This window comes from Caloenas nicobarica, chromosome 5 (assembly GCF_036013445.1).
Source record: "Caloenas nicobarica isolate bCalNic1 chromosome 5, bCalNic1.hap1, whole genome shotgun sequence".
NCBI lineage: Eukaryota > Metazoa > Chordata > Aves > Columbiformes > Columbidae > Caloenas > Caloenas nicobarica.
The window spans coordinates 49,065,928-49,079,588 of record NC_088249.1 but is presented as its reverse complement, the minus strand read 5'-3'; the positions used below and the strand labels follow the sequence as shown (position 1 = coordinate 49,079,588).

General features: G+C 47.6%; 1 protein-coding gene and 1 non-coding gene across 3 annotated transcripts in view; one reads left to right on the top strand and one right to left on the bottom strand.

The window, feature by feature from the left end:
- Positions 1 to 11,852, bottom strand: part of LOC135988831 (USP6 N-terminal-like protein) — a 95,053-nt gene extending 83,201 nt beyond the window's left edge. For both annotated transcript variants that reach the window (XM_065635092.1, XM_065635091.1), the window contains exon 1: positions 11,790 to 11,852. The gene's annotated coding sequence lies outside the window, so the exon portion shown is untranslated. The remainder of the gene's footprint in view (positions 1 to 11,789) is intronic.
- A 147-nt stretch (positions 11,853 to 11,999) lies between these two features.
- On the top strand, positions 12,000 to 12,072 carry TRNAA-AGC (transfer RNA alanine (anticodon AGC)). The gene has a single exon. It is a non-coding gene; the product is annotated as a tRNA-Ala (tRNA).
- Positions 12,073 to 13,661: the final 1,589 nt, after the last annotated feature.

The following is a 13,661-nucleotide window of genomic DNA, read 5'->3' as shown; positions in this document are numbered from 1 at the left end:
GCACAGGAAGCACAGGCAGTGCTCTACTAACCAGCTCTGCTTTAAGCTCTGAAGTGGAGAGCACATCTTCTTGCATGGTGCGATAAATCCCTGAAAATACAGGGGAATTAGGTGGAAACAGCTCTGCCCTGACTCCTACTCCACCAGTGCAGCGCGTTTGCCTCACCACTCAAACAGTCCCGGATGAACCAGTTTTTCAAGACAGACTGCTTTCCATAATGAATCAATTTCACTTTTTTAGGGATCAAGAAAGCTTCATGCAGTGAGTTACGGTTTGTCCTTCTACAATCAATTGGGCCCTTCAGGCAGGCCAAATACAAGGCCATTTTGAGATGAGATCCATCAGGGATGGACATTTGCAGAAGGAGCTTCTTTTGCCCTGTAAGCTCTTACAACAAGCTAGAGGCTTGAGCTGGGCATGCCAGGCCTTGTCCGTTGATGCTCCCATGGTAGTATCCACCTGCCCACTTCTCAGACCCCTCCTGAGTGACGACAAATGGCAAAATATACCACTCCAATTCCAGTGGCTGCACACACCTCTGGTCAGCTAGGAACACAATACCAGCTAATAAAAAAGTAGCCTGCAACTATTTTTTCTCCTCCTCAAATTAATGCAGGAATTGAAATTGAGGTCCAAGCAGACCTGCTGGTAGCACAGTGAGGGGCATCACTGAAAGTATGCTTCACATCTTGGTGACAATTGGCTCAAGTAATCCATTTGCAGTGCCAAACAATTGCAGACATCACAGATAAGATTTTTTTTAGCAATAAATACATCAAATAACTTGGGCAAAAGGATGCACCAGGAAGCACAGCAGAGGCACTATACCACTGCTTCTGATAGCAATCAGTGGCAGAGCAGAGCAGTAATTATTCAGGGAGGAATAAGCTGTTCTTGCCATACATTAAGAAAACAACAGCAGATTTGTTCATGGTTGGATACCAACATGAAAACAGCTTCCTCCCACCCCCACTGGGGACAGTGTGCAGATGCACGCTACGGGGGAGCTACCGAAGGCCAGCAAAGCAGGACGACGTAGCAGCAGCGTGCGCAGCCGCAGCCACGAGCTTGTCCGGGATTCCCCAGCTGGTGCTACAGGAATGAAAAGGCTGTGCCTACATTAGCAAGGAGTGTGGCCTCCCAGGAGCTGCTCTGCAGTGACACTGTGTTTTCCAATGCCTTTCTCAGATGGTTGTCAGCAAGGTTAAACTCAAACCTTACTTTTTGCCTGTGTGTTTTCACTTCACATCTGGATGGAAAAAACTATTCACTGCAGAGCAGTCTCTCCCACAATATCTGCTAATCCACACCCATAAGGCAAACCTTGCACATGTTTAACTCTCGGACACATACAGACCCTCTCGCCCTCGCCGGGAGTATGGCAAACATATGAATTCAGAGCATTGGCTTCTCTTAAGGCACTGACAAGGAGCCAGAACACGATGCCCATTGGCGTACAGGAATTGGCAAATTCTGTAACTGTTAGAATAGTAATTAGTGACATTAATAAGAACTGTCTGGTGAAAGGGCAGGATGCAGAGACAACATTGCAAGAGATGGGAAGGTGTTAGATCCCTGCCCTGAACACACTCCTGCCTAGCCCTGGCACCACAGCGGAGGTACCTGGCACAAGGCTGTCAGGGGACTTCTACAAAAATCACAGAAGGAAGCCAAGGTAAAAGGCAGGACACTGAGTCTCAAACCATGGCTGTTCATCATGGTTGGACTTGATGATCCCAAGGGTCTCTTCCAACCAAAATGATTCTTTGATTCTATCCAGCAAAGTCTTCTCAACAGTCAATGCACTGAAGTTAACGCCTACATAGGAGGGCAGAAGAGAGGCTGACAAAGGGGACAGAAGTGGTCACTTGCACAACTCCCCTACTCCTCTCCCTGAGATGCTGCTGAAGATCTCCTGCTCCACAGAACTTGTGCAATTTCTTCTAGTTTGCAGATCAGATGAATCCCATCTGATGGGCTGCTTCAATTTTTTTCATTATTGTTATTATCTACCATCATTATGGTTTCATAATATAAACGGTTTTATATTTCTCACTGACTGCTTTATAAAGCTTTTGTACATTAGTCACAGAAAAGACATCTACCAGCCCTGAGTAAAAGCTGTGACAGAAGTCACCCTCACAGGCTGCAGAAACACCTCGCTGCAGGCATGCAAAGTGTTCACTGCATGCCGAAGAGGAAGTATCAGAAAAAAAGTTATTTTACTGGAAACAGTTCTAACCAGCTGTAAGGAGACATTTTCCTAATGATATTACACAACTGAAGCAAAGCGCAGAGTATCTAATATGGTTTTACTTTTCCCATTCTGTTCATGCAGCAGTTCAGGGACAATAACAAACATGAACAACATCCTCAAGCACATTGTAACAGAGAGAGAATTTGGAAGTGGGAGAAAGTACGGAAACCGAGTGGGACAACTTCTCCAGTCAAAGCACCGAACCAGCAAGGGGAAGGCACAGGATCAGCCCGACAACATCTCACGTATTTCCTGTCAACTGGACCTCACTAAGAACTGCGAGAAAACTTACTCATGCAGCGCATTGGTTTACCTTGGACTGAGAAAAAGAGACTTGCTTGTTTTCCCTAGTCTCTGCGATGACTCACAGACATCAGCCATTGCCAGTCGGTATTTAAAGAACTGAGAAAAACTAACCCATTCGGCACTCAACTTTCCCCTTTCTCATTATGGAAGGGCTGAAGATGATTCTAAGGATGAAACAATGCTCAAGACCACAAGACCACAGTACAGGCCTTGGACTCCAGCCTCATGCACAAATTTTCTATCACCACTTATAATTGATCTCCCTCTTGCTTTATATTACCACTCTGGCCAAAACACAAGAGTTATTTACTCCTGCTATGTACTGCCAGGAGGGTCTTGTGTTTTTCTTTTAAAGTCAGTAACTGAACACCATTCTGCAGTGGAACATCAAGGCTCTACAAAGACAGAAATAACACAACAAATCCAACCTCACCAATAATCTTCAGCGGCAGCTTATTTATAAAAGTACAGAAAGACAACTTTCCTCCCCCAGCAAGGAAGTTCATACATCTAAAGGGGATGCACTAGCTTTGTAGGACTGCATTGGCATCGACCCACTCCTGCACCAGGGCTCAGCATGTGGGGGACAGCAGCATGGTTGCTGTGCAGACAACCTTTCCTCCTTTCCTCCTCCAGTTCCTTTTTCCTCTAACAATTTACTCAATGTGATTGCTACTATTAGACAACACTGCAGAAACATCACTGGCAAAGTTCAAACTCCTTGACCACTGGTACTGCTGAGCAAGGCAAACAGAGATGCTCATAGCCTCTTTAAGTGCTGCTAGATTTAATAAATTCCATATGAAGGTAGCCTGGCCTGCCTTCCCAAAGCAACCACAGCTCTCAGACAAAGCATTTTGTCCCACAGCCCCCAGATACACTGGAAGCACAGCTGAGTGCCAGGGAACCAGCACCGCCACCTCCTCTCTCCCCTGCTCCCCTTGCCCCATTCCCAAATTCCCTTCTCACATTGCCCAACAGCATCACTTGCCCCAGGCTGCTCCTCCCCAGAGACACACCATGCTTTGGGCAATGCAGAGCATGGATAACGCACTCATGTCAGCAAAGCTCCTCAGCTGCCTTCCTGCAACTCCAACTTGTCCAAGAAAATATGCACTTCTCAATGGCACCACCTCGGCAAGCTCTTTCTATCCTTGACGTTGCAAGGTGTTGTTCACTGGCGGACTGAACTAGGGCTGCACAGACATAATAATGTTTTATTTCATCTAATGCAGCAAACAGAGATCTACCTCATCTAATGCAGCAAATAGAGATCCACCTCACCTCCAAAACCAGAAAGAGCACGATCCCCACCTAAAAAAGTACATGCCACAAAGCTGTGCTGAGTGGAGGGAGCTGATGTACTGGCACCCCAGAGGTACCATCCAAACATCCTGGCAGCAGTCTGACCGAGCTCCTTACAAAGGTGATGGAGGCAGAGCTAATCCTCTCTTGTTTTTCTAAGTTTACACAGCATTAGTCACACAGGATCTTGATGAAGCTGCCCCAGGGCCCCCACGCAAGCTTTGCCTGTGATTGCTGCTGTGTTCACACCGAAACCAGAAACCACCAACTCGGCCAACTCTTGACATGAACAGGCAAGTACAGTTAAAACCCTCACATTCAAGCCTCCTTCAAACACCCTTCACAGAAATACCCAGAGCTGCGTCTCCACTTACTGCAGCGTTTTTTTCCCCACCAGAAAAAGCACAAAGCTATTCGAATTGAGTTTCCATGGCATTAAAATCAATTAACCAGCTATGCATATCCAACTGCCCCATTTTCAGTTTTCCTGATAACGGTTACCGTGCAGAGCACATGTACACCCCAGAAATATCCCAAAGCATCCTTAAGAAAATCATGGACTTTATTACAAGACTAAAGCTTCCACCTCTGCAGAAATTCATTTCACCTTAATTTTAAAGGAAGACAAACAAAGAAATCACAACAGATTAATTCAGGCCAATTTTTACAGAACAGAGTTTTTGAAGTCAGCTGCAACTAGCTGAAACCACAGAGGTGGTGCTAGGCAGGGTACAAGAGCCATCACGTGTGACATTTATGCTAGGGTCCTTTCAGTTACCTGCATGCCACCTCCTGGCAGTGTGGACTTGGGGCAGAGCTCGGCTCCTCAGTTTGCAGGAAAAAACAGCTCGTTGCACTCACCAAGATGCGAGCAACACTGATAACAGATGGAAATAATGCCCATGCCTGGCTCAAAAGACAGCTGCCAAAGCAATCAAGCCAGCCCTTCAGCTGTACCTCCACAGCGGTCTCATGGCCTGTGCTACAGCTCTTCTTTTTCCACCAGTTTTGCAGCACCAGGAGTCACTCTGCAACACAGCTTTGCAAGCAGTCGTTTGCAGCATGAGCAGCCCCTGGTGCACAGCCTCTTTTTCTCATCTTAACATCTTTTCTCATCTTTCTCATCTTAACATAATTTCTTGAAATAAAAGAGCTAAATTCATGCTCTATCAGCTCAAGCAGGATGCCAGCTCAGTCTTTTCATTTCAAAGCCTGCCACTTGCAGCAGTTGGAGAACACGGGCTATCAGCGCTGTTTGAGCCACAAACTGAAGACCGGGGATGTGTTTCCCAGCCATGGGCTGCAGGGACAATCACCCCTCCTGCCCAGTCTCTCTGGGGATGGACTTCTCTGTCCATCCAGCTGTCCCCATGGTACATCCAGCACCCTGCAGGAGGTAACTGCTTAATTCCCCAAGGGCTGAACTGCCTACATGTGCCACAGGAAGAGGTCAGTGGAGATCCAGGCAGCATCCATGCCCAAGAAAGGCAGGAAAGTGGTAAGGGAAGAGAGCCCTGTAAAATCCCAACAGGCGACTTGGAAAACTGTTTCCTTAGACACACATGGGGCTGACAACAGCCCACCACTGCCATAGAGGGGCAGAGCCCCCCTGTCTCCTTTCTGTTCCCTCCAGTCTGCACTGGAGGGAAAAGCTCTGGCTGCCATCAAGCCTCTGCCCACCACTGGACCAAGTGCTGGCACCTAAGAGAGCACAACAACGATCATTTCCATCCAGACCCTCAGACATTAAAAGCACCGTGAGAGCAACGCTGCAAGAAAGCAAGCTCCCTGCGCTCTCACTAGTCTGCAAAAGGCCAGAATAAACCAGGGCATTTACAGACTGGACATAAAAGCAACACACACATTTGCCAACCGAAGTCTGCCCTCTGTCTCAATGAATGCACTGTGCATTTTTTTTCCACAGGAATCAGATTACAGCATCCCAATTTAAGAGGCAGCCAATTACATTTTTAAATCTGTCAGCTGGAAACAAGTTCAACTCCTTCAATCAACTCCTTCAATCGTTAAGGTCTTCTGAAGCTTATTGGTCTTCTCAACTGCATGTTATATATTTCCCCTTCTCATTCCCAATTCAACTTCAAATTCCACCTGCTGTATCTCATGGCATCTTTCCCTCAAAGTATGGGAGATCCTGAGCAGACTCCAGCCACATCTCTTCATCACACAGAGGTACCAAAGCACAGCCATCAGGTTACCCCTCAAACACCCAGCCTTGAGCAGACAGAGCCTCAGAAGGTCTCCAGCCTCGAAAGCTCAGAGAGGACCAAGTCCAGTTGCTTGTGGCTTTTCAACAGGTGTCTTGTTAGAGCCCAGCACTGAGGCAACATCGCTCACCAAATGTCATGCTGTTCAGGTATCTCTAGCACAGCTCAGCATCCTCAGTTCACAACCTGCAGAGTTTGCTGTGGGGTTTACACCATAAGCTCAAGACAGTCAGAAGGACAATGTTATCAGGCTCTATTTGCTCAGCCTCTAGACATCTAGAGCAAACAGCCTTGGAGCCTCCAGGAGGCCAAGCGATGGTCCTACCAATCCTTTCTTCTAGGGAGCAGTGTGATGGGTGTCAGTCCACAGCAGCTCAGGCTGATCCTCCATAGCTGTGCTGGTACAGCTGCCTGGTCAGTTATGCATCAAGTCAGATGAGGATGCAGATGTGGCTTGAAAATACTTTGGTAAAGAACAAATTCCATGCCAGGCCAACAAACTGTTGTATCAAGGCAGCAAGAAGACTGTGCACCTTGGCCAGAAGAGCCATCAAGCAAGTCAATGCTTTGCAGATGAGATACAGGTTTCTCTGTGAAACTCATGCAGCAATTCAGGGAGCAAAGAAAATAGTGATGCTTTGAAACAATTTCAGTAACTTTATCTGGTTAGCATTGTAATAAGCAGCAATAGCACACACAACACTTCTGACCCACTTTATTACCACACAAAGGAAACGAACATATTACATCCTCCCTGATAAGTCCCGCCCGCCTGCCCCCCACCCCACCCCCCGTTCAGACAACGATGCTCTCATGACCAGTTTTGACTCACTGACCTCACGGGGATGGAAAAAGAGAAACAGTAGGCTCCCATCCTGCCAGACGCAACTGCTTGGCAGCCACCTGCAGCACAGAAAGCTCCTCTGCATGAAGCTGAATGGAGCTGGCTCCCGTATTTGATTTCCAGGATCCAAACCACAAGGAGAGCTAAAAATACCCCAATTAACCATTCAATTTCAAGGCAAGACTCGCTGATGGTACCATGAGGGTATCATACAACTACGAACAGGAAGATGTGGTCTGCAAAAAAGAGAAATCAAACTAGGAAAACAGCTGGCCAGGACAGTAATCTCTGAATTCAAGCGTGGACCACAATGCTCAAAAATGTGGAGGAGCTTGTGCTAGTTGCAACTGTGGTGGCTAGCTCTGATGTGCTTGCAAGCGTTCTGGTGTGATATACAGAGGGTAGCATTTTTGCTCTGCATTCATTACACACAGAGAGCTCATTCTGGCTATAACCCATGCAAGCTGTCTCCTGAATCAGCTGGCTGCTCAGTTCTGTGTCATCCTACATGCCAGGAATTAAGCAGGAAACATTTATTCCTGGTAAAACCCATTGCAAAGAGACAGCTAGGCTCTGGAGCTAAGGATTTCTTCACATGCCAATTTAGCAGCAGTTTTTTTTACTGCTGCCCAGTCTTTACGCTGACATCTAGACTTTAAACATCCTCTGTGGGTAATACAGGGGTACATCACTCACAGCAGCGCACCTGGGAGAACCAGCAAATCCTCTCCATTTGAGCATAAGTATCAGCTTTACCCTGGAATTACATTTATCTCCAGTACTAGGCTCCCATTAATGGAATTACCAGGCAGGCTGCTTCAGACTTAACACTTGAGAGAGGCAGGCTGGGATGGCACTGCTCCAGCCTCAACCTGCAAAGCCCACACTTTCTCCATTCTCCCAACAAGCTGCTGACCTAATGAGCCTGACCCTGTGATGAGAGCAGAGAAACAAAAGAAACAAACCTGAAGGGTGCAGGGCAAATCAATATCTTTCCAGGAACACCCAGGCCTCTTGCCAGCTCTCTTCCAATCCCAATTTAGCTTTCCTGCAGCACAGAGAGGGACGGCACGCGCAGGAGCGACCCAGAGGGATGCCGAGCCAGGAAGCATGGCTGGTGCTCAAGCAGAAGCTTAGGGAGGCTAATTTGCACTGGTTTCTCTGCAAGTACCTGATGCTGAGGATGTCAAAGCAAACCCATAGCTACAGAAAGCACCTAGCCACCTCAAAAATCATGGAGCAAACACTCAGGTCTGAACAGTTGCTTCAGAAATACCCACTGCTACATAAAATGGACATGCTATGATATCATAGCAAACCAGCCAAGATCGCTAAACTCAGCACAGGAGATTATCTTGCACATGTTAGAAAACTATCTTCCATCACACAGCAGCTATTGCACTGCCATGCTGAGTGATTTGCAGTATGGCATGAACCGGTCCCTTAAACTACCTCTGCACTACCCTATTAAATGGACAACTGGGAATGCCACTGGCTGACAAAAGCTAAAGGGGATGCAGCAAGCAACTCTACCACAAAGCTCCACCGATAGCACTACAACTTCAGCATCTGTAGAGGCTGTTCTTTGCACAGAGCAGCCGTAGGCTTGTTTGTGCGGGATTGTTTCCGTTTCCTGCAAAGGGACTTCTCTGTTCTTGGCAGGGAGGGAGTGCAAGGAGAAAACTGAGGTTCACCAGCACTTGCATGATGTTTGCCCCATGTATGGAGACCCAGGCACACAGCACTGCCAAAGCAAGTAAAAGATAGCTAGGAGAAAGCTTCTTTGCAGGGTATAGATGTGCCCTTACAACAGCGTGAGCTGTGGGAGCTGAACTGCTCTCTCCTGTAATTAAAATGCAGGAGACGAAAGCACAGGAATTACACCAGCATAACTGTGAAGGACTAATAAGCTTTGTGTTTCAAAGTGGATCTTAACACACACCCTTCAGTGTGATTTTAATTCTTAAAAAAACCCCAAAATAAATAAATAAATAAATAAAAAGTAAAATTAGAGTTTTTGCTGGGAGAAAAGCTCTTGCACAACCCTGTTATTAAACCACACAAGGAGCAAATGAGGGAGATCATGGCTGGAGCTGACAAAGCAAGGCTGAAGGCAGTCCCTTCCCCCTGCCCCTGCGTTTGCTCTGTCAGTTGCTCTCAGCAGCATAACGATTCAGAGTGGCAGACAGCCCCATGACAGGAAAAACACATGTAACACCCAGATGATGAAACCTCACATCTGAGAGCATCTATGCAAAATGCAACCTGAAACGTTTCTTCCAGCTCCACAGAGTCAACTTTTGCAAAACCGAGCTGGTAAAACACTATCACTTGCATCGAAGGTGAGATTCACCAGCAGGAGATACTCTTAAGCACCTCCCTACTTTCTGTATATCAGGGGAAAAAAAAAAAAAGAACCCTGTGAGTAAGACAGACTACAGGGTCCTACGGCACAGGGTAATGCAAAAGAGACAGGAGGACATCAGAAAAATAAATTACATACGTGCAACACTCTTCAGCCTGGCACCCAGGGGAATAGCTTTGCTGAGAAAACTACTTTCTTCTAAAAATAATTATCAACGTAAGGAGCCGTCAGGATTATGAGTCAAGCTCTGAGATAAGAAATCATACAGCTGGATAGGTGTGGCTGCCTGCTTGTTTGACTGTTGTTGCGTTTTTTTTAAAGATAAACCTGTCTTTCAGAACATGTTTGTTGGTCAATCTTCCCTCTGCTGAAAAACAAACAAACAAAAACCCTAAACAAGCAAACGAAGGAAGCTCACAACCCTGAAAACAATAAATAACAGGCAGGACAGTTTCTGAAGAGCTGAGATCATGCTTAACAGGCCCTTTAAAGTAAGATGAAACATACTAGTATGTTAAAATGGACAGAAGAGGAGTAAATTTAGAATTCCAAGTAGTTTCAGAGAAGCTATTAAGCAAACTCTGCAAGAGGTAGATCCCATTCACAGACTGAAACCTGCCAAGAAAATAAATACATATTTTTATAAATCTATTTTTCAATTATAAAGCTATTGATATATAGGAGTATTTCATCAGAAATTCACAGTCTGGAGGAGGCTAGCTCAGCAAATGCATCCAGGAAAAAAGGTAACTTGTACATCAGAGGAAGAACTAAGGTAAATCCATTAAGAAGGGTGTAAAACTGCACACAGAGTGATTTTGAATCCAACAGAACAATGGCTTGAACATAGCCAAGGTAGAAGTACAAAAGTACTGCAGGAAAGCAAACAGTGTAAAGCACCCAAGAACTCGATGGAACAGAAGCCTCAGCAGGTCCTGTCACTCTCTCCGATTTCCCCACTGCTCAGTGAATTGCAATAACTTAGGGACAGGCATTACTGCCTGCAGCCCTGCCAGCTCAGCCCAGGACTCTGCTGCTCTCCAAACAGCAAGGTGTTAAGCAGCCACCACCAAGGTTATACAACAGAAGCAATTTTGTAATCCTCTTGCTTTAGAAAGCATTTTGCCTTGGCCTTCACCACTGTTCAGTGCACAAGGCATGAATGACAGGTTTTTAACTAAACCCTGGATATCGCCACTGCTGACCACAGCTTTAAATTGAAGCATGAAGCCCATGAATAGCCGCCTCTTCCTCAGCATGGCACTGGTAGAGAAAGATCCTGACGCTCTCACCCACTTTGCTACATGCACCCCAATTAAGCACACCCCCTTTTCCTGCCAAAAACAGGCAAACAGAACCATTTCTTGAGGGAAAAGACTTTGTGATTCACCATGGTGCTAGATTTAACTTTTTTCAGTGTTGTTTTTAAAGGAGGTATTTGCAAGGCAAGGGAGAGGGAACCAGCTGCAAGCAGCAGGTTTGCTAATTCCAGCACTTGAGCTGCCGCATCACCAACTGACCTTGCCACCCGCAGGGACCAAACCCGACTGTCCCACCAGCATTGCCAGCTGTGTCCCAGGCAGTGGGTATTCTAGGGGATCCTCTGGCTGCCCACTGGGCACCCAGACCATACCTGTGCCACTCCATGCATCCCCACAGAGCAGCAGGGCTGGGGAGGGCAGGGTGAAGGATCACCACCCCATGGTGCTTCCGGGAAGGCAAAGCCTCCCCTAACAGCAACCAAGGTGATCTCGGGCAGCTCCTGTAGTACTTCATCCAGTGTGTGCGTGGGGGAAGCAGTATTTTAGTTGGGTTTGGTTTTCCTCAATGCAGCCCCACCACGACTCAAAGGACCACCCCAGCCTCCTGGCAGAGTCTCTGCTGGGTGCACAGCCCCATGCTCTGACCCTCCACGCAGCCCCCACCTTGGCAGACAACCCTTTGCAGTGCCCCCCCAGCAAGCACACACGCAGTCCTTCACCCCGCAAAATGCAAATGCTTTCCCGTGCACACCAAGCCCTTTGCTGTCTTCCCAAGCCCCTCATTCCTGCAGCCTTCTGGACACCCCCCTCATCTCATGCTTTCCTATTCGGGGGCGCCCCAGACACACAGCTCTGTGCAAATTCCTAGATGCTCCTGGCCAGACAGACCTTTGCAAACCCCCCCCATACCCCTAGGCACACAGCCTTCTGCAACCCGCCCTGGTGCCCCGGGCATACAGCTGTCTGCACAGTACACCCCCTGATGTCCCCACGCCTAGAGCCCTCTACAACCCACTCGCGATGCCCCCAGACACATGCCCTTTGCAAACGCCCTCCTCCGTCCGGTGCTTCCCCACGCACGCTTCCCTCGGGCTCCGCACCTCGCCGTGTCCCCGGGAAGACCCCGACGCGTACGCCCGTACACCTAAAACCTGCTCGTTTCCCGTCCCGCCCCGTCCTCCAGCCCCGATGCACCGCCCGCTCCGTGTCCCCGCCAGTCCTTACCGCGGAGCGCCGCCAGCCCCCCGCCCCGCCGCGCATCCTTCGGTGCGCGCCCAGCGCCCAGCCCGGCCCGCCGCGCGCCGCCGCCAAGCCCAGGCCGGCGCGCTCCCACGCAGGCGCACTGGGAGTCCCGAGCAGGACGTAACTGCCGACACTGCACGGCGTCTCGTGAGAAGAGAATATAACCGTGCCGGCAGGGCGCTTCTGACGGGAGGGGAATTAGCTCAAATGGTAGAGCGCTCGCTTAGCATGCGAGAGGTAGCGGGATCGATGCCCGCATTCTCCATGTTTTTTACTCCTTTCCTTTACTGCCAGGCCGCAGTGCTCGGCTTTACACCAGAGCGTTGTTGTTTGTTTGTTTGTGTTTTCTTAAAAATTCCAGAAATTCGTATTTGCTTGTTTAAAATTCCTGAACATACATTCGCTTAACGTGTGGTTCACGCAAGCACAGCACTGTCTGCTGTACGCGTGGCACTGCGATAGGGCCTTTTGCTTTCTTGCTTTATAACGGTGAAGGCCAGCAACAGGGAGCAGCACACATCCCTTCGGCGCTTCCCATAGGAACGGCGGCTCCAGCCTTCACCTACTCATCCCATCAGGAGCCACACAGCCCCAGAGATCCCCTCTCCTGGGAGCCTCCAATAAAGCCAAAATTTGCCTTTAGTAAATTTGATAAAGGAATCAGAATACCTCAAGAAAGCACTGATGGACATACCATTTACTAAAAAAACCTGGCAAGATTTTTTCCCAGTTAAATTATCCAGGTGCAAACTTCAGGCAAATATTCGAATTCTTCACATTCTGCTATTATTCTACTTCAGCAAGCCACAAAGAATAATCAAATCCTTTAAAGAAGAAGCAGCTGGATTTTAAAAACGGAAGGTATATAATGAAAAAAACCCAAGCCCATAAAAATATGTTCAGTTGGCATTTTCATCCCAGTCATAAGCTGAACTGGAAGCCAAAGGTGGAAAACAATTATGCACATTTTCTCCAGTTACATGCACAAAGAAATTACCTTTCTGACAAATTTCAATGGCAAAGAGTGGAATTCAGTTTTCAAGCTGCTCACAGCCTCCGCTGTAAAAAACTGCAAAACATCTCATCCCCAGACCTTTGCACTGGGCCCGGGGTAGGCTCACCCTTCTGCATAGCATACGTGTGAACCCCGGAATGATTGCTGAGGAAAGAGGGCTGGGAGCCCACACCCTTGAATCCCAGAGAATTTCCCAGCACGCCCATCAGATCCCCAAACAAGACCTGGCGCACAGTGGAAAACATTGGTGGTTGCCTTCCAGGCTGACAAAATTCTGCAACATCCTTCCATTAAACCATATCTTCAGAAAGAAGCCTTAATATTACTGTGTCTCCTTTTAAAAAGAATAAACTTGGGGAAACTCATTTTGTCTTGATAAATGTCATGTGCAGAGATTTTTGCAGAGCAGCACTACTTAGCTGTTGCCTTTCTGCACATCTATAACCATGCTGTACTCTGGGTTGAGGTCCTGACTATTTTACTATTTAACTCCTGCAGGTCTTTAAAAGCCTTTCTAACCCCACTGCCCTTCTTTATAGGCAGCACAAATGTTTAAATACGACAATTCCCAATTAATTCCCCATAGGCAAAAGAAGAACTGGATTGAAGAGAGCATGCACTGGCTTTTCAGAGTGATTATTTGGCACAAATACCTGTGAATTCTCATGGATAGTCTCACAGAGACTAGAGAGAGATGTCTCCACCACTGGTGGACACCTACCAGTCCTTTCCAGAAAACGGCAATGGTATGTTGGGGTGGGGGTGCTGGGTAGCTTGAAAGATTTCATTCTTGCCTTTTAAAGCCGTTTTACACTCAGGCTTCTGAGGCCCAGACAAAC